Source organism: Penaeus vannamei, chromosome 19, assembly GCF_042767895.1.
Source record: "Penaeus vannamei isolate JL-2024 chromosome 19, ASM4276789v1, whole genome shotgun sequence".
NCBI lineage: Eukaryota > Metazoa > Arthropoda > Malacostraca > Decapoda > Penaeidae > Penaeus > Penaeus vannamei.
The window spans coordinates 14,625,308-14,645,307 of NC_091567.1; positions in this window are offsets into that span (position 1 = coordinate 14,625,308).

Consider the following 20,000-nt stretch of genomic DNA (forward strand, 5'->3'; position numbering starts at 1 on the left):
TAGAATACTAATCATGATACTAATAATGATGACGGTGATAATATTAGTAATATTAATGATAATGAAAAATGATGATAGCAATAATAATATGAAGAATCACAGTAATGTTGATGATAAGATTAATAGCAATAATGACATTTATAATAATGATGATGACAATGATGGTGATAGAATACAGATAATGAATAATGATAATGGCAATAATGATGATAACAATAATAATGACAATAATGATGATAACAATGACAATGACAATAATGATGATAACAATAATAATGGCAATAACAATGGTAATAATAGTAATAATAGTAGTAATAATCATAACAATAATAACAACAATGATAATGATAAGAATAAGAATAAGAATAATGACAATGACAATAAAGATAATAATAGTACTCAAAGTAATGATAATGATGATATTGATCTTGACAATAATGATTATAATGATGACAGCATAATGATAACGACAATAGCAATAATAATGATAAAGGTACTGATAAAAATATCCGCCCCTCCCCCCCTCCCCCCCTCCCCCGTGCCTCCCCTCCCCCCCTCCCTCCTCTTTATCACTTAATGTTTCATTCCCCTTCAACATCGGCAACAGCAGATACAACTCATGTCTTATAACTTCTATCATTATCGTTATTGTTGTTGTGGTTGTTGTTGTTATTATCATTATCATTATCATCGTTGTTATTGATAATGATAATGATAGTGATAATAGTAATAGTAATAAAAGTAAGGATAATAATAACGATAATGATTAAAATGATAACAATAATAATGATGAGAGTGACAATGATGATAGTAACGATGATGATAATGATACTACTACTACTAAGGCAAATGATGATGAAGATAATAATGATAATAATGATAATGATAATAATATCAATACTAGCATAATAATAAAGATAATGAAAACAGTTATGATGATAATGATAATAGCAATAATGATGCTAACAATAATATCAATAATGATAATGGTAATGATAATGATAATAATGATAACAATGATATGAGTAATGATTAGTAATAATTGAAACTAAGGATAACAACAACAATTATAATAACAGTTATGATAATTGTGATAATGATAATGATGATGATAACTACAAGTAGAGCATACCTCCGCCAAGGCACAAAGAATGACATTAAAATCCCCTTTTCCGAGTAGACAGGAGACGCCCGAGAACATAATAATAATAATAATAATAATAATAATAATAATAATAATAATAATAATAATAATAATAATAATGATAATAATAAAAGGCGGAGGCAAGGCGATAGAGGTAATGACGCAAGCATGAAAAAAAAATCGTTAATCTGGATCACCACCAAAATTTAATGGAATCTGAGTTAGGGTAATTAGACACACCCTTAAAAATTTCTTCGTAAGTTTTTTGAGTTTTCCTGCTAACAAACGAACAAGTGATATCCAAGTCGCCACCAAAATGTAATGTCATCTAAGTTAGGCTAAACCACACTTATGGTAAAAAAAAAATAAAAAAAATCTATTCATAACATTTTGAATTCCATGAAAACCAACGAACAAACAAACAAACAAACTAATTAACTAACCAACGAGGACCAAAAACATACCTTCCTTGGCGGAGGTAATGCCAGTAGTAGTAATAAGAATTATAGTGGTAATGAGGATAGAAAAAAAAAGATAATTATAATAGAAATAGTTATAATGATGATCATGACAATAAGGATAGTAAATATAATGGTAACAATGACAGTAAAAATAACAATAGTGATAATGCTAACAATCGTAACGGCAATAATAATGATGATAATGAAAATGATGATAACAATAAGATAATACTTATCATGATGGTAGTAATGATAACAGTAGTAGTAGTAATAATGATTATGATGATTATGATAACAATAACAAAAAAAGATAACCATACCAACAATAGTTACAAAATACAAGTCTTATCTCCAAGCTTCGCTGAAAATCCTATTTTTAACCATATCAGTCTCAAATTGATATTGGCGAGGAATTAATTTTGGCGACGAAAGATGTCAAACAACTCCGCGAATATTAACGCTCGCGAATTTATACATCGGCGATTGGCGGTGAGTTCAAAGGAGAATATTTGGTAGATCACACTGTTATTATTTTTATTGTGGTTGTATGTTGTCGCTATCATTATTACACTTATTGCAATCTCGATTATTGTCAGTCTATTGGTATTAGGATCATGATTTGATTTTTTTTTCATTGTTTTATTATTATTTTTTTTATTTATAGTTATTACATTTTTTCGTATTAAGGTAGCGCCGCGGGTTTGTCTTTTAATATCACTGTCTTCATTATTGTATTAATTTTAGTGTCTTTGTTATCAACATTATGATTATATTCTCGGGACGTTTTGTGTCTTTATCAAGGTTTTTTTATTACTTATTAATTTATATATTAACGAAACAATTTTTTTTCATAATTGATTTTCATAATTGATATTGGAGAAGGGGAGGGAATGATAGATTGTTAGATAGATAGATAGAAAGAGAAAGTTTTTCTTATTTGACAAATCTATTGAGAAAGAGAAAGTGAGAGAGAGAGAGAGAGAGAGAGAGAAAGAGAGAGAGAGAGAGAGAGAGAGAGAGAGATAGAGAGAGAGAGAGAGAGAGAGAGAGAGAGAGAGAGAGAGCGAGAGTGCGAGAGAGCGAGAGAGACAGAGAAAGAGAGAGAGAGAGAGAAATATATATATATATATATATATATATATATATATATATATATATATATATATAGATAGATAGATAGATAGATAGATAGATAGATAGATAGATAGATAGATAGATAGATAGACAGATAGACAAAAGGAGAGAGAGAGAGACTATGATAACAGAAAGAGAGAAAGAAAGGAAAATATAAACAGACTACAACGACACCTTATTCGTTCCGGAGAAAAAATAGAGCAAAAAAAAAAAAAAAAAAAAAGTAATTTAAGTGCTTTTTGACCTCCTGACCTCCAACCACATGTGTCATCTTCCTCTCTCCCCTTTTCCTCTTCTTTCCTTATTCTCTTCTTTCTCTCTCTCCTTCTCTTCGTCTTCCTCTTCTTCCAGATCTCTAGTTCTGTGTGCGTGCTCTCTTTTTCTTTCTTTCCTTTCTCCCTTAACCTGTCTCTTTCTTCATCTAATTCTTCCCTCCTTTCTTTGCATTCCTCTTCCTCCTTTTTTCTATCTCTCTCTTACCTATCCTTCTTCTAAGTGCATTCTTTTCTGTCTTTCGTCTTTTCCTCTCTTCGTTCCTCCTCTCCTCTACATCCTCATTCATCTTCTCTCTCTCCTGTTCTTTCCTCTTCCCCCTTTTATCTTGTCCATGTTGTGCCCAACTCTCTCTCTCTCTCTCTCTCTCTCTCTCTCTCTCTCTCTCTCTCTCTCTCTCTCTCTCTCTCTCTCTCTCTCTCTCTCTCTCTCTCTCTCTCTCTCTCTTTCTCTCACTCTTATTATCATCATTATCATCATCTAAATTCAATTATTATTCCTATTACTGTCTTTTATCATTATTATCATTATTACTCTTATCATTATCATTATTATTATTGTTATCCTTATTGTTAGTATTGTCATCATTATTATTATCATCATTATCATCATCCACATTGTTATTTGTATTATTATTACCATTTCCATCCTTGTTATTGCTATTATCATTATTATTATCATCCTTGTTGTTATCATTATAATTGTTAATCGTTATTATCATTATCATTACTGATATCATTATCATTATCAGCATCATTATTGCCACCACCATTATCATCATTATCATAATCATTGTTATCATCAATATTATCAATATCATTATCATCGTCATCTTCATCATGATTATCATCATCATCATTATCATTTCCTATCACTGTTATAACTATCATCAGCACAACTATTACGACAACTTCTGTTAATAGTTTGCGTTCTCTGCTATTATCTCTTAGTCCTTTTCTCTCCCTCTTCCTCTTTGACCATGTCCTCCTTTCGCTCTCTCGTTCTCTCTTGGCTCGTCCTCATTTTCCTTTTATCTCTTTTCCTATCTTGTTATTTTTCCATCTACTTTCCTTTCTCATCTTTCATTTCTTTTCTTTCTCTCTACCTTCATCTGCATCTCCTTTTTTCCTTCCCTTAATCTAACCTATCGATATTTTCGAATTTCTTTATTTTTTATTAATCTATCTATCTGTTTGTGTATCTATCTATCTGTACGTATATATATATTCTATTTGATTCTTTATTTTCAATTAGATTTACTTCACGAGAAATACCTTCGACCGAAACAAACTCCTGCATTACCCTTCTCCTCTTCCTCTCCCCTCCTCTCTCCTCATCTCCCCTCCCCGCGTCTCCTCTCTCTTCTCTCCTCCCCTCTCTTCGCCTCCCCTAATCTGCTTCCTCCTCCCTCCTCCCTCCTCTTCCCTCTTCTCCCCTCTCCTTCCCACCCCCCCTCCCCCTAGTGAACGATGGTGACGGCCATCTTGGAAGAGATTTCAACGGAGTCACTAAACCACTCTAGCGCAACCAACTATAATAATCTTCTGGCGAGGAAATCGGCACCAATACAGAATAAAAACACTCTCTAAAGAAAAGTAAGAAGAAAAGAAAAGAAAGACGAGAGAGAGGAAAAGAAAAGAGAAGAGATAAATCCAAAACTAAGTCCTGGAACGCACGGAATGTAGTCTTGGCCATTACAGGTACAGAACATTATGTCATCGTGAGGGAGTCCTTCTGGGAATTGGCACAGCGTTCCCCGGGCGACATCTGCTGCGGATCTCGTGCAGTCAGAGCTGATGTGTGTGTGAGTCTCTCTCTCTCTCTCTCTCTCTCTCTTCTCTTCCTCCGTCTGCGTTTTTGTCTGTCTCTGTCGCTGCTTTCTCTCTCGCTGTCTGTTTGTCTGTTTCGGCCTATTTTTCTTTTCTCTTTCTCTCTCTCTCTGTCTGTCTGTCTGTCTGTTTGTATGACTCTGCCTCTTTCTCTTTTCTCTGTCTCTCTCTCTCTTTCTCTCTCTCTCTCGCTCTCTCTCTCTCTCTCTCTCTCTCTCTCTCTCGCTCTCTCTCTCGCTCGCTCTCTCTCTCTCTCTCGCTCGCTCTCTCTCTCTCTCTCTCTCTCTCCCTCCCTCTCCCCCCTCTCCCTCTCCCTCCCTTTCCCTCCCTCTCCCTCTCCCTCCCTCCCTTCCTCCCTCCCTGCCCCCCCTCCTCTTTCTCCCCCTCTCTCTTATTCTATCTTCTCATCAAGAGCTGTCGCACATCTTCGTATTTCGATGTTCACTTTCCTCCATTTCTTTTCTCCCTCTATTTAATTATACAAAACAAGGAAGGATGACGTCACTCTGAAATGGTCCGTCGGCGGGATCACGACTCCAAACGCTATTGTCTGGGTGGAAATTAAAACGCGATGGAGAGGGAGGGAGAGGGAGGGAGAGGGAGGGAGGGAGGGAGAGGGAAGGAGGGAGGGAGGGAGGGAGAGGGAAGGAGGGAGAGAGAGGGAGGGAGGGAGGGAGAGAGGAAGAGAGGGAGGGAGAGAGGAAGGGAGGGAGGGAGAGAGGAAGGAGGGAGGGAGAAAGGAAGGGAGGGAGGGAGAGAGGAAGGGAGGGAGGGAGAGAGGAAGGGAGGAGGAGGAGGAGGGAGGGAGGGAGGGGGAGGGAGGGAGGAAGGAAGGGAGGGAGGGAGAGAGAAGGGAAGGAGGGAGAAAGGAAGGGAGGGAGGGAGAGAGGAAGGGAAGGCGAAGGGAGAGGGAGGGAGGGAGAGAGGAAGGGAAAGCGGAGGGAGAGAGGAAGGGAGCGGGAGGGAGAGAGGAAGGGAGCGGGAGGGAGAGAGGAAGGGAAGGAGAGGGAGAGAGGAAGGGAGGGAGGGAGAGAGGAAGGGAGGGAGGGAGGGGGATGGGAGGGACGGAGGGAGGGAGGGAGAGAGAGGGAGGGAGAGAGAGGGAGAGAGGAAGGGAGGGAGGGAGAGAGGAAGGGAGGGAGAGGGAGAGGAAGGGAGGGAGGGAGAGAGGAAGGGAAAGGGAGAGAGGAAGGGACAGGGAGAGGGAGAGAGGAAGGGAGGGGGAGAGGGAGAGAGGAAGGGAGGGGGAGAGGGAGAGGGAGTCGGAGAGGGAGGAAGGGAGGGAGGGAGAGGGAGGGAGGGAGGGAGAGGGAGGGAAGGAGGGAGAAGGGGAGGGAAAGAGGGAGAGGGAGGGAGGGATGGAGGGAGGGAGAGAGAGAGAGAGAGAGGGGGGGGAGGGAAGGAGAGAGGGAGAAAGATAGATAGATAGAGAGAGAGATTCCGGATTGAGAGAGAGAGCAGGAGAGGGGAGAGGGAGGCAGGAGGGAAAGGGAGGGGAGGGAGGAAGGGGAAAGGGAGGGAGAGAGGAAGGGAGGGAGGGAGAGGGAGGGAGGGAGGGAGGGAGGGAGGGAGGGAGAGGGAGGGAGGGAGGGAGGAGAGGGAGGGAGGGGGAGAGGGAGGGAGAGGGAGGGAGGGAGGGAGGGAGGGAGGGAGGAGGGAGAGGGAGGGAAGGAGGGAGAGGGAGGGAGGGAGGGAGAGGGAGGGAAAGGGAGAGGAAGGGAGGGAGGGAGAGGAAGGGAGGGAGGGAGAGGGAGGGAGGAAGGGAGGGAGAGGGAGGGAAGGAGGGAGAGGGAGGGAGAGGGAGGGAAGGAGGGAGAGGGAGGGAAGGAGGGAGAGGAAGGGAGGGAGGGAGGGAGAGAGAGAGAGAGAGAGAGGGGGAGGGAGGGAGGGAGAAAGATAGATAGATGCAAATAGATAGATAGATAGATAGAGAGAGAGAGAGATAGTGAGAGAGAGAGTGAGAGGGAGAGAGAGAGAGAGAGAGAGAGAGAGAGAGAGAGAGAAGAGAGAGAGAGAGAGAGAGAGAGAGAGAGAGAGAGAGAGAGAGAGAGAGAGAGAGAGAGAAAGAGAGAGAGAGAGGCAGACAGATAGAAATATATCCTGGATAGAGAAAGAGAAAGAGAAATAGAGAGAGAGACAGACAGATAGAGACAAAGACAAAGACAGAGACAGACAGACAAGGAAACACAGACAGATAGACAGGGAAAGACAGACAGACAGACAGACAGATAAACAGAGAGAGAGAAATCCCAGAGACAATGCGAGCGGGATCAGGAGTGGAAGCAGCGCAAGTGTCCCCAGGGGCGTGGGAAATCTGACGGGCGGCCGGTGGTTCCTAGAAAGGCTTGTGTTGTATTACTAGACGTCTGGGCTAGGTGGAGGAGGGAGGTGGAGGAGGGAGGAGGGAGGTGGAGGAGGGAGGTGGAGGAGGAAGGGGAGGTGGAGGGAGGGAGGAGGGAGGTGGAGGAGGAGGAGAGGGGTGGAGGAGGAAGGGGGAGGTGGAGGAGGGGGGTGGAGGAGGGGGAGGTGGAGGAGGAGGAGGGAGGTGGAGGGGGAGGTGGAGGAGGAAGGGGGAGGTGGAGGAGGGAGGTGGAGGTGGAGGAGGAGGGGTGGAGGAGGGAGGGGGAGGGTGGGAGAAGGAGGGGGTGGAGGAGGGGGGGAGGTGGAGGAGGAAGGGGAGGTGGAGAAGGAGTGGAAGGTGGAGGAGGAGGGGAGGTGGAGGAGGATGGGGGAGGTGGAGGAGATGGGGAGGGGGAGGTGGAGAAGGTGAGGGAGGTGGAGGGAAGGAGGGGTGGAGGAGAAGGGGGAGGTGGAGGAGGAGGGGGAGGTGGAGGAGGGAGGGAGGAGGTGGAGAAATGGGAAGGTGGAGGAAGGGGGAGGTGGAGGAGGGGAAGGTGTAGGAGGAGGGAGAGGTGGGGGAGGGGGAGGTGGAGGAGGAGGGGGGAGGGGGTGGAGGAGGAGGGGGGAGGTGGAGAAATGGGAAGGTGGAGGAAGGGGGAGGTGGAGGAGGGGGGGAAGGTGTAGGAGGAGGGAGAGGTGGAGGAGGGGGAGGGGGAAGGTGGAGGTGGGGGAGTTGGAGGGGGAGGGAGGTGGAGGAGGGGGGAGGTAGGGGAAGGGGAAGGTGGAGGAGGAAGAAGGTGTAGGAGGAGGGGAGGGGGAGGAGGGGGAAAGTGAAGGAGGGAGAAGGTGGAGGAGGGAGAAGTTGGAGGACGGGGAAGGTGGAGGAGGGGGAGGAGGAGGAGGGGGGGGGAAGGTGGAGGAGGGGGAAGGTGGAGGAAGTAGGGAGGAGCAAGGGCGGTTGTAGAGGGGGCGTAGTGGAGAAGTAAAATGGCTTTTGAATGATTAAATTTAAGGCAAATAATATGGCACCAATTTTTTAAAATGAAAAACATGTAATCTTGTGTTTTCTTAATTCTTCTCCCATTCTCTCATTCTTATTCCATTTCTCTCTCTTTGCGTGTTCATTTGTCTATGTTTGTCTGTCTTTCACCCACACACAAACTCTCTCTCTCTCTCTCTCTCTGTCTCTCTATCGCTCTCTCTATTTCTCTCTCATTCTCTCTCTCTCTCTCTCTCTCTCTCTCTCTCTCTATCTAGCTCTCTATCTCTCTTTTTCTCTCTATCTATATATCTCTTTCTCTTTCTCTCTCTATCTCTCTTTCTCTGTCTCTCTCTATCTCTCTTCCTCTCTTCCTTCCTCTCTTCCTCCCTCCCTCCCTCCCTCTCTTTCTCTCTTTTTCTCCCCCCCTCCCTCCCCCCCCCCCACTTCTCGCTCTCTCTCTCTATCTCTCTCTCTCTCACGCTCTCTTTATCATACCAAATTATCGAATCAATCCCGTACAAAAACAATATTATATATCACAATTAATGCTTTTGCGACCGTGACAATAGGAGCTGCAAAGGCGACACCTGGTATGAGTACTCCGAATGGTACATTAACGATTAATGAACTTGCATTGCTAATGGAAATGCCCCCACTCAGACTGAGAAGGAAGGGAGGGAAGGGAAAATATAGATATCTATGGACAGGTATATACATACTCGTATATGTATATTTATGAATATATATATGTATATGTATATATGTACATATATAATAATAATAATAATAATAATAATAATAATAAAAATAATAATAATAATAATAATAATTATTATTATATTATTATTATTATTATTATTATATATTATTATATATATATATATATATATATATATATATATATATATATATAATATATAGATATATATATATATATATATATATATATATATATATATATATATATATATATATATATATATATATATATATATATATATATATATATATATATATATATATATTATATATACATATCAATTTATATATGTGTTTATATACAAAACACACGCACACAAACGCACTCACAACCCAGGTGATCGCGAAGGAAAACCTTCAAGAAGTCGGTCCAAGTCGAACCCAAAGATTAAAAGACGAAGGCAAGATTATATCGCCTTGCTCGAACGCCTTTTGAGGGGGGGGGAAAGGAAGGGCGGAGACAGGGGAAGAGAGGGAGGTGAGGAGAGAGGGGAGGAGAGGAGAATGGTGGGAGGATATGAGTGGAGGGGTGAGGGACAGGGGGAGAGGATAGGGAATGGATAGGGAGGAGAGAGGGAGAAGAAATAGGGGGGAGGGGGAAGGGGAACGGAGAAGTGGAAGGGAGAAGATGATGGAGAGAAGGAAGGGAAGAGAGGAGGAAAGAAGTGGATGAGGAAATGGATGAGGGAGGGAAGAAGGGAAGAACATGGAGAGGAGAGGAGAGAAAGGAATAGGGAGAGGAGGAAGAGAGAAAGGATAGAAGAGAGAGGGGTATACGACGAAGGAAGAGAAAGAGGGGGAAGGGAGAAGGAAGGAGAGATGTTGCGAGAGAGATTGAGAAGGGGGGTAGGGGGCAGAGGGAACAGGGGGTGTGGGTGGGGGGGGACTGAAACAAAAGCGAAGCGTAAAAACTTGCAACAGCCTGATGGTGTGATTTCAAGGCCACACACAATGATTTTGCTCTTAATGGAGGTTCGGGTATGTCTGTCTGCATTAGAGGAGGGTGCTTGATGGGGGGGGTTAGGAAGGGAGAAGAATGTCTGTGTCTGTATTAGGAGGGGTGGGGTGCTTGATGGGGGGGTTAGGAAGGGAGAAGAATGTCTGTGTCTGCATTAGGAGGGGATGTGGGGTGCTTGATGGGGGGGTGCTTGATGGGATTGGGGTGTGGGGGTGGGGGTGGGGTGGGGTGGGGGTTGGGGGATGTGGGAGGGAGAAGAATGTCTGCGTCTGTATTGGGAGGGGATGTGGGGTGCTTGATGGGGGGGTGCTTGGATGGGGATGGGATAGGAAGGAAGAAGAATGTCTGCGTCTATATTAGGAAAGGGTGGGGGCTTGATGGGGGAGGGGGTGTAGGGAGGGGAGAAGAATGTCTGTGTCTGTATTGGGAGGGAGGAGAGTGATTAATGGGCGGGGGGTAGGGGGAAGTAGGGAGGGGAGAAGAGTGTCTGCGTCATAGTATTAGGAAGGTTATGTCGCCAATTGAAATTGGGGAGGGGAGTTGCCTGCAGGGAGGTTGGGAGGGAGAAGAATGTGTGTGTGTGGCAGATAGTGTGTGTGTGCGTGTGTGTGTGATTGTATGTGCTTGTGTAAGTGTGCGTGTGTGTGTGCTTGTGTGCGTGTGATTGTATGTGCTTGTGTGTGCATGTGTTTGTGTACATGTGTGTATGTACATGTGTGTATATATGTAGATGTCAGATAATCAGCCACTCCATTTGAAATTCTAGTCTTTGGTAATAAGAGTGATGATAATGTTAATACTGACAAAAATGATGTTAAGAACTATGAGGATAATGACACGGTTAATGACGATAATGATAATAATGATAATGAAAATGATAATGATGATAGAGATGATGATGATAATAGTGATAATGACAATAATGATAATGATGATAATTATGGTAATGATGACAATGATGATGATAACAAATTGTAAAGATGATAATAACAATAATAATGGTAATGATTACAATAATGATGATAATGATAGTAATGATAACAATAATAATAATAGTCACAATAGTAATAATAGTAATCATAATTAAAAAACAACACGAACAAGTATTATAACAATGATAGTGATGATTGCAATGATAGTTATAGTAAAAATAACAACAATAACAATAATGATAATGATAATAAATGATAATGATGTTGATAATGATGATAATGATGATGGTGGTGGTGATGATGATGATAATAACAATAATGTAATGTTGATAATGATGATGATTAGGATAATGATAATAACAATAATAATGATAACCATAATAATGATAATAATTTTTTATAACACCCATAATGATGATGATAACAAGAACAATAACAATATCAATATTGATAACACTAAAGGTAAATGTAACAATAACGACAATAATGATAATGATGATTATAATAATGATAATGTAATAGTAATGGCAATAATAATAATAATAATAGTAATAATAATAATAGAATAATAACAATAGTAATAACAATAATGATAATATCATCATTATCATTGTTATTAATAATGATAATAATGATAAGAAAAAGAACAACAGTAGTATTAGTAATGATAATGATAATAATAATTATATCAATGTAACGCGAATCATGATAATGATATTATTATTATCATTATTATTATTATTATTATTATTATTATTATTATTATTATTATTATTATTATTATTATTATCATTTTTATTATTATCATCATTATCATTATTATCATTATTATTATTATTATTATCATTATTATTATCATTACTATTATTATTATCATTATTATTATTATTATTATTATTATTATTATTATTATTATTATTATTATTATTATTATTATTATTATTATTATTATTATTATTATTATCATCATTATTATTATTATTATTATTATTATTATTATCATTATCATTGCCATTATTACTATTATTATTATCATTATTATCATAATGCTTAAGATAACAATGATAACCCGAATGATAGTGATAGCAATATTAATCATAATAATGATAATAGCAGTAATGATAAAGGTAAGAATGATAATGAAAATGATGATAATGATAGAAACAATGAAAATAATGATGCTGATAATAAGAATAATGATAATGGTAATAATAATGATAATAATGATAGTAATGATAATGATAATGATGATAATAGTAACAATAATAATGATAATGATAATAACAACGATGACATGTCCAAACAAAACAAAACAATAATGATGATGATGGTAGCAATGATAGTGATAATAATAATAATGGTAATAATGATAGTCATGATGATAATAATATCAATGATAATAAGGATAATAACAATAATAATAACAACAATGATAATAATAATAATAATAATAATAATAATAATAATAATAATAATAACAATAATAATAATAATAATAATAATAATAATAATAATAATAATAATAATAATAATGGTAAGGATAATGATAATAATGATGATAATAATAATGATGATAATCATAATAATATCAATGATAAAAATGATAATAATAATGGCAAAAGTAATAATGATAATAATCGTAATAATGATAATGACGATAATGAAAATGTTGATAATAATAATAATGATAGCAATGATGATAGTAATGATAATAATAATTGTGATGATGAAAAAGTATTGATATAAGTAGTAGTAATGAAAATTATAACAACCATTATTGCTTTGTTTAAAATTATCTTGATACTTATACTTAACATACTTATAAGATTCTATACTATTTACTATCAAATAAAATGAGACATGTTCCTTCTATACCTCTTTGGACTCTCATTTCCTCTCTTTATCGGCTTTTCCTTTCACATCCCATTCCTCCCCCCCTCCCGTTCTCTTCCCTTTGCCTCTTCCCCCTTTCCGTTCCTCTCTCTCATTCCTTATCCCTCGATCGTTCTCATTTCTGCCTCCGTCTGGGCGTGAGATAATGAGTCTGGGAAAGGCCTGGGAAAGAGGGAGAGAGAGGAGAGGGGAGAGGAGGTGGAGAGGGGATAGGGGAGAGGAGGTGGAGAGGGGAGAGGGGAGAGGAGGTGTAGGGGCCGAGAAGGAGGACGGGATGGGGAGGAGGAGGAAGGGAGAAGGCAGGGAAGAGGGGAGAGGAGGACCTGAGACAGTATGGGGAGGAGGGGAGAGGGGAGCGGAGTGGGGAGGAGGAGAAGGGAGGGGAGAGGGGAGTGGGGAGGAGAAGGGAGGGGAGAGGGGAGAGGAGGGTCGGTGCGTGTTTTATCAGGCACGAGGGGAGCCGCAGCGCCCCCAGGGCCGTCGCTCGCACGCGCGCCCGCCACGTGCCTCGCCGACGGGTCCCGCCCTATCGCTGCTGTGACGTCACGGACCCAGTGTCAAAGACTGTCTCTTCAGCTCTTTGCTTCCCTCGGCTATCTTGGTCCTGATCTCGCTATTATTCTCCCTGTTTCCTATTTTCTTTCTGTTTTGCTCCTTCGGCAGGTGCGAATCCCAGCGAAGACGGCCCTGGAGACGAATATTCCGCCTCGAAAAGCTCTCCGAAGTCACCAGCGGAGGCCGTGACGTCAGCGGCGGTTCTCACGCGGCGCGGAATGTTCCCAGCGGCATTCCGGAGGTCGCGAGGGAGACGGAAGGGGGGGAAGGGGGGCGAGGGGGGGCGGGGGTTGGGGGGCGTGGGTGAGAATATGTGAAACTGAGACCTAGAGGAAATGTCTCCCCTCTTTTCCCCTTGTTTCGCTTCTTCCTCTTCTTTCATCTTCTTCCCCTTGGCTCCCTTCGTTCCCTCTCCCCTTGTTTCCCCTCCTTTTCTCTCCTCTTATCTCTCTACTCCCTCGTTTTGTAGCTTGTCGCCCATTTCTCTTTCGTCGCTTTTTAGCTATTTCTTCCTTTTGGTTTTCTATCTCCTTTTCGTAATTTGCTTTCCTCCTCGTTTCCCTCTCCTTCCTCTTCACTTTCATCTCTTTCTTATTCTGCTTCTCCCTTTTCTCCTCTTCCTTACCACCCTCCCCCCACCCTCTTCCTCTCCTTTTCTTCCTTATCCCTTTCTTCCTCTTCCTCCTTTCCCTTCCCTTCCTCCACTGGCTCTTCTTCTTAATCATCTCCTCCCTTTTCTCCCGCCTATTCCTCGTCCTATTCATGCTCCTTCTCCTCTATCTCCTCCTTCACCACTCCTTCACCGAGTGTCTGCGTTCATCTTTTCTCTTCCCTCCTCCACCCCTTGTTCTGCTCCTTTTCTTCATCTTCTTTCTTCACCTTCCTCTCTCCTCTTTTATTTAAATATATATATCTGTTAGTTAGTATATATATATCCCATTCCATCTTTAACTTCCTCCTCCCTTTATATATATACATATATATATATATATATATATACATATATATTTATATATATATATATATGTGTCTGTATGTATATATATATATATATATATATATATATATATATCCTCCTCCTCTTTCCTCCTCCTACTCCCTCCTCCTCCTCCTCCTCCTCCCCATCCTCCCTCCTCATCCTCATCCTCCCTCATCCTCCTCCTCCTCCTCCTCCTCCTCCTCCTCCTCTTCCGGCGCCCCGCACACACGCGCCCGGCCACGTGCTGTCCATGGGAGAGTCGAACTTATCCCACACACACACGCGCACGCACGCACGCACACCCTAGCCCACCTTCACACCCACCCTTCACCCACCTATACATGGTAGTTAATTCCCGGTGAGGATCAATGATTTTTCATCAATATTTTTGATCAAGTAACATAAAAAGAAGTACATAAAAAATGATAAAGATTTCACAAAAATAATAAAACAACAACAACAATAATAATAATAAAGATACCAAAAGCACACATATACATACGCAGATACATACAAGCACAAACACACATACACATACATACACAGACACAGGAAAGCAAACAAATACACGCACACAGCACAACGAACGAGACAAATAAACAAATAACTCGAGGGGACACGAGCCTAGACTGAAGTATATTTCCCACACGGCCTAACTCCGAAAAAAAGGGGAGGCGCGTGGAGGGGAGAAGAGATAACAAAAAAAGAGAGAGAATCCAAATTAAAGGGAAGGAAATTATGGAAGAATATGGGAGCCGAGAAGGAGAAGGAAGATGAGAAGGAGGAGGAAAAGGGAGAGAAGGAGGAGGAGGAGATAGAGAAGAAAGAGGAGGAGGAGGAGGAGGAGGAAAAGGGAGAGAAGGAGGAGGAGAAGGAGATGGAGGAGGAAAAGGAAGAGGAGGAGGAGGAGAAGGGAAAGAAGGAGGAGGAGGAAGAAGAGAAGAAAAAGGAGGAAGAGGAGAAGGAAAAGAAGCTGCACGAGGAAAAGAAGGAAAAGAAAGAGGAAAATGAGGAACTGGAAGAGAAGGAAAAGGATGAACTGGAAGAGAAGGAAAAGAGGAACTGGAGGAGGAAAAGAAGGAAGAGGAGAAAGAAAATTAGAACCAGGAACGGAGAGCGAGAAAGCCAGAACGAGGAGGAAAGAAGGGGAGACGAAGAAGGGGAAAGAGGCCAAGGGAAGGGCGGACGAGGCGAGGGGAGAGGGAGGGTCACCCAGCCGCATTTCCCCTCCCATTTCATCCGGGGAAAATTACACAGAATTATGTTTAGATTGCACTTCTTGAAGCTCCTGCACACTCTGGGACTCTCGCCGGGTTTCCTCTTCCCCTCTCTCGCCCCCCCTCCCCCCCTTTCCCCTCCCCTCCCCTCCCCTCTTCTCCTCCCCTCGGCAGCAGTCTGTCACACGGGACACGACTTGGGATTTTTGTTTTTTTCTTTCTCTTTCTTTTTCTTCTTCTTTTTCTTATGCCGTCTTCTACTTCTTTTTTCTTCTTTTTCTGCTTCTTTTCCTCCTCCTCATTTTTCTCTTTTCTTCTTCTTCTTTTCCTTTTTCGTTTTTCCTATTCCTCTCCCTCTTCTTATTATTATTTTTTCATTCTTCGTCTTCATTCTTTTTCTTCTACTAACTTCTTATTTTTCTTAGCATTGTTTTCCCTCCTTCCCATCTTTTCAACTCTTTTATCTGAATGTCCTTCTTCGCTCCTTTCTCTTTTTCTTCTTTTTCGTTATTGTCGTTATCTTCATTATCATTATCATTACTACTACTAATACTGTTACTATCATTATTACAATAATGATAGTAATATTCATCAATATAGTAATTATCATTATTGTTAATGTTATCAGCTTTAGAATTATCATCATTATTGTTATTATTACTATCATATTTATTATTATTATCATTATCATTATTACTATTATTATTATTATTATTATTATTATTACTACTACTACTATTATTGTTATCATTATCATCATTGTCATTATTGTCTATAGTTATCATCATTACCGTTGTTATTATCATTACCAATACTATTATTATCATTATCATTGTAATCATGATCATTATTTTTATCATCATTAGTATTATTATCAGTAGTAGTAGTAGTAATAGTATCATTATTTTTAATAACATCATTATCATTATTAATATTATAAAAATTATTATCATTATTATTATTATCATTATTGATGTTGTTGTTGTTATTATCATTATTATTCTTATCACTTGGTATCATTATTATCTTCATCATTATTATAACAATAACCATTTTTATTCTTATTGTTATCATTATCATCATCACAATGATCATCAATATCATCATTATCGTCATTGTTATCATCATCAATGTTCACATTGTCACATCTTCACTATCATTACTGTTCTCATTAATGTTACCATTATTTTCATTCGCCTTAATTCCTTTTCTTTCCCAAAATCTCTTATTCCTCTTTCCGAAAACTGGGGAGAAAATATAAAAGGAAGAACGGACAATTAAGGAAGTGAACTATTTTTGAGAATAATGTAATAAGTGCCCTGTTATTAGTGCCATTGAGAGAGAGTGCCACACGTACAAGGGGTGAGGGCGGAGGGTGTGAAGTGCGCGAGGGGAAGGAGAAGGGGAGCGAAAAAGGGGGAAAGAAAGAGAGATGGGATAGAGAAAGGGAAGGAGAGGGACGGAGAGAAGGGAGAGGAAAGGGGGAAAGGGAGAAGAATGGGTGAGAGAAGGGGAGGAAGAGTGGCGGAGAGAAGGTAGAGGAAAGGGGAAAGGAAGAGGAAGGGAGGAGAAGGGGGAGGGAGAAAGGCGGAGAAGAAGAGAGGGAAAGGGGAAAAGGGAGAGGAATGGAGGAGAAAAAGAGAGGAGGAAGAAGGGGCAGAAAGAAGAAGGAAGGAGGCAAGCGGAAGAGGGAGAAGAGAAATGGGTAGGAAGAGAGCAAAGAGAAGAAGGGAGATGAAGAGAGTATGGGGAAGAAGGACGAGGAAAGGGGAAAGAGAGAGAAATAAAGCGAAGAAGAAGAGAAAGAAAAGGAGGAAGAGTAGGGAGGGGAAAAAGGAGATGGAGGAGAAAGGAAGTAAGGAGGGATTGGATAACAGGAGGAAGGGGAGACAATCGAGAAAATAAATATAAATGAAAGGAAGAACGAAGAAGAAAGGTGGAGAAGGAGGTAGATGAACTATAATAAAGAAAAAAAAGAAAAGTGTTGAGAACGAAGAAGAAGAAGAAGAAGAGGAAGAAGAAGAAGAAGAAGAGGAAGAAGAAGAGAGAGAGAGAGAGAGAGAGAGAGAGAGAGAGAGATAGAGAGAGAGAGAGAGAGAAAGAGAGACAGACAGAGAGAGAGAGAGAGCATTGAGAATAAGAAATGCAGAGAGAGAGAGAGAGAGAGAGAGAGAGAGAGAGATTGAAATAAAGAGAGAGAAACAGACATGAGAGCTGGGAGAGAGCATTGAAGGATGAGAGAGAAAAAGGAGGAAGGCGAGAAAGAAGAATGGAAAATAAAAGAAAAATAACACGAAGCTGGAAATGAAAAGGGATAGAGAGAAAAGGGAGGAAGGCGAGAAAGAGGAGATGGAAAGAGGAAGGGAAAAGGAGGCAGACGAAAGAACGAGGGAGACGGATATGGAAGACGAAAGCGAGGGGAGTGAAAGAGAGGAGGGAGAGGGACTGAGGGGGGGGGGAGGGGGGGGGGAGAGGAAGTGCCAATCGAGTGGCACTGCGTCTCACCAAAGTGGGAGACCAGTGGAGGATTCGTGAGATTTTTCGCCTTTGCTAAAGGGAAATGGGTCAGAAGACAGGAGGGGAGGAGGGAGGAGGAGGGAAGAGGGAGGAGGGAGGAGGAGGAGACGAGGAAAAGAGGAGGAAGGGAGGGTAAGGAGGAGGAAAAGAGGAGGAGGAGGGAGGAGGGCAGAGAAGGAAGAGGAAGAGAGAGGAGGAGTGAGGAGACGAGAGGAAGGGGGAAGAAGGAGGGAGGAGGAGGAGAGAGTGAGGAAAAGGGAAGAAGGGGGAGGGAAGGAGGAGAGGGAGCAGGAGAAAAGAGGAGAGAGTAGGAGGCGAGGAAGAGGAGGACAAGGAGAGGAGGGGCGAGGGAGAAGAGAGGAGGGGAGGAACGAGGAGACGAGGAGAGGGGCGGAGGAGGAGGAGGGAGTAGGAAAGAGAGGAGGAGCAAGAGGGAGGGAGGAGGAGGAGCTACGAGGGAGGGAGGAGGAGGAGGGACGATAAGGGAGAGAGGAGGAGGAGGAGAAGAGACGAGGGAGGGAGGAGGCGAGGGAGAGAGGATGAAGGAGGGGAGGAGACAGGAGAGAGAAGAAATGAGGAGGAGGAGGAGGAAAAGGAAGAGAGGGGGGGAGAAGGATTTGGGAGCAGGAGGAGGGAGGCAAGAATGGAAATGGAGGAGGATAGAGGAAAGAGAGCTGAGAAGGAAGAAAAAGAGAAGTGGAGAGGAAGGAGATAGGGGATGAGGAGGAGTAGAAGGAGAAGGAGTAGAAGGAGAAGGAAGAAGAAGATAAGAAGAGGGGAAGAGGAGGAGTAAAAGGAGGAAAGAGGAGAAGGAAGAAAGAAGAAGAAAGAAAAAGAAGGAGGAAAGGACATGGAAGGAGAAAGAAGAGGAAGAGAAAAGAAAGAGGGAGAAGCTCAGTGAGTGAGGAAGGATCGAGAAAGAGGAGGAAACAAGTATATGAGGAAAGGAGGCAGGAAGCGGGAAGGAAGGAAAGGACGAAGAGAGAAGGGAAGAAAGGGGAGAATGAAAGAAAACAGGAAAAGGGAAAGATAATCAATTGGGACTGTGGGAACGTAGGAGGAGGAGAAGAAAGGAAGGAAGAAGAGAAGAGTAGAGAGAGAGGAGAATAAGAGAGGAAGGAAGAAGAGAAGAATAGAGAGAGAGGAGAATAAGAAAGAAGAGAAGAAAGAATAGAGTGCAAGCTGAGGAGAACAACAGACGACAAAAAGAAAGAAAAGGGGAACAAAATCACAAGGAGAACAAGAAAGATGGAGACAAGCAAAGAAAATCAAGAAAGCAAACGAATAAGGACATACATAACAAGAGAGAAAATAAAAGAGAAATCACATAGAATAAAAAACACTACCAAGCAAACAAACAAAACAAAACAACACAAAAAACGCACATGAGTACAAGAAAGCAAAAGAAGAAGAAGAAGAAGAAAAGAAATAATAATGATAACGAAAGATGAAGAAAAAAGGATCAATGATTGATAGATAGATAAACATATATATATATATATATATATATATATATATATATATATATATATATATATATATATATATATATATATATATATATATATATATATGAATAAAGTAAGATTGTCAGGAATAAAGTAAGATTGACATCTACAACGACATTGTTAATATACATCCTTCATACATTGTGTACTCACTGTACTGTACTCACACTGATATATATATATATATATATATATATATATATATATATATATATATACATATATATATATATATATATATATATATATGAGACTCCGGGTAGGTTATGAGATAAATCAAGATTGACATCTAACGACTGTTAATATATCATATATATTTATCACTGTACTTGACTCCCACGAAATATATATATATATATATATATATATATATATATATATATATATATATATACATATATATATATATATATAATATATATATATATATATATATATATATATATATATATATATATATATATATATAGAGAGAGAGAGAGAGAGAGGAGAGGAGAGAGGAGAGAGAGAGAGAGAGAG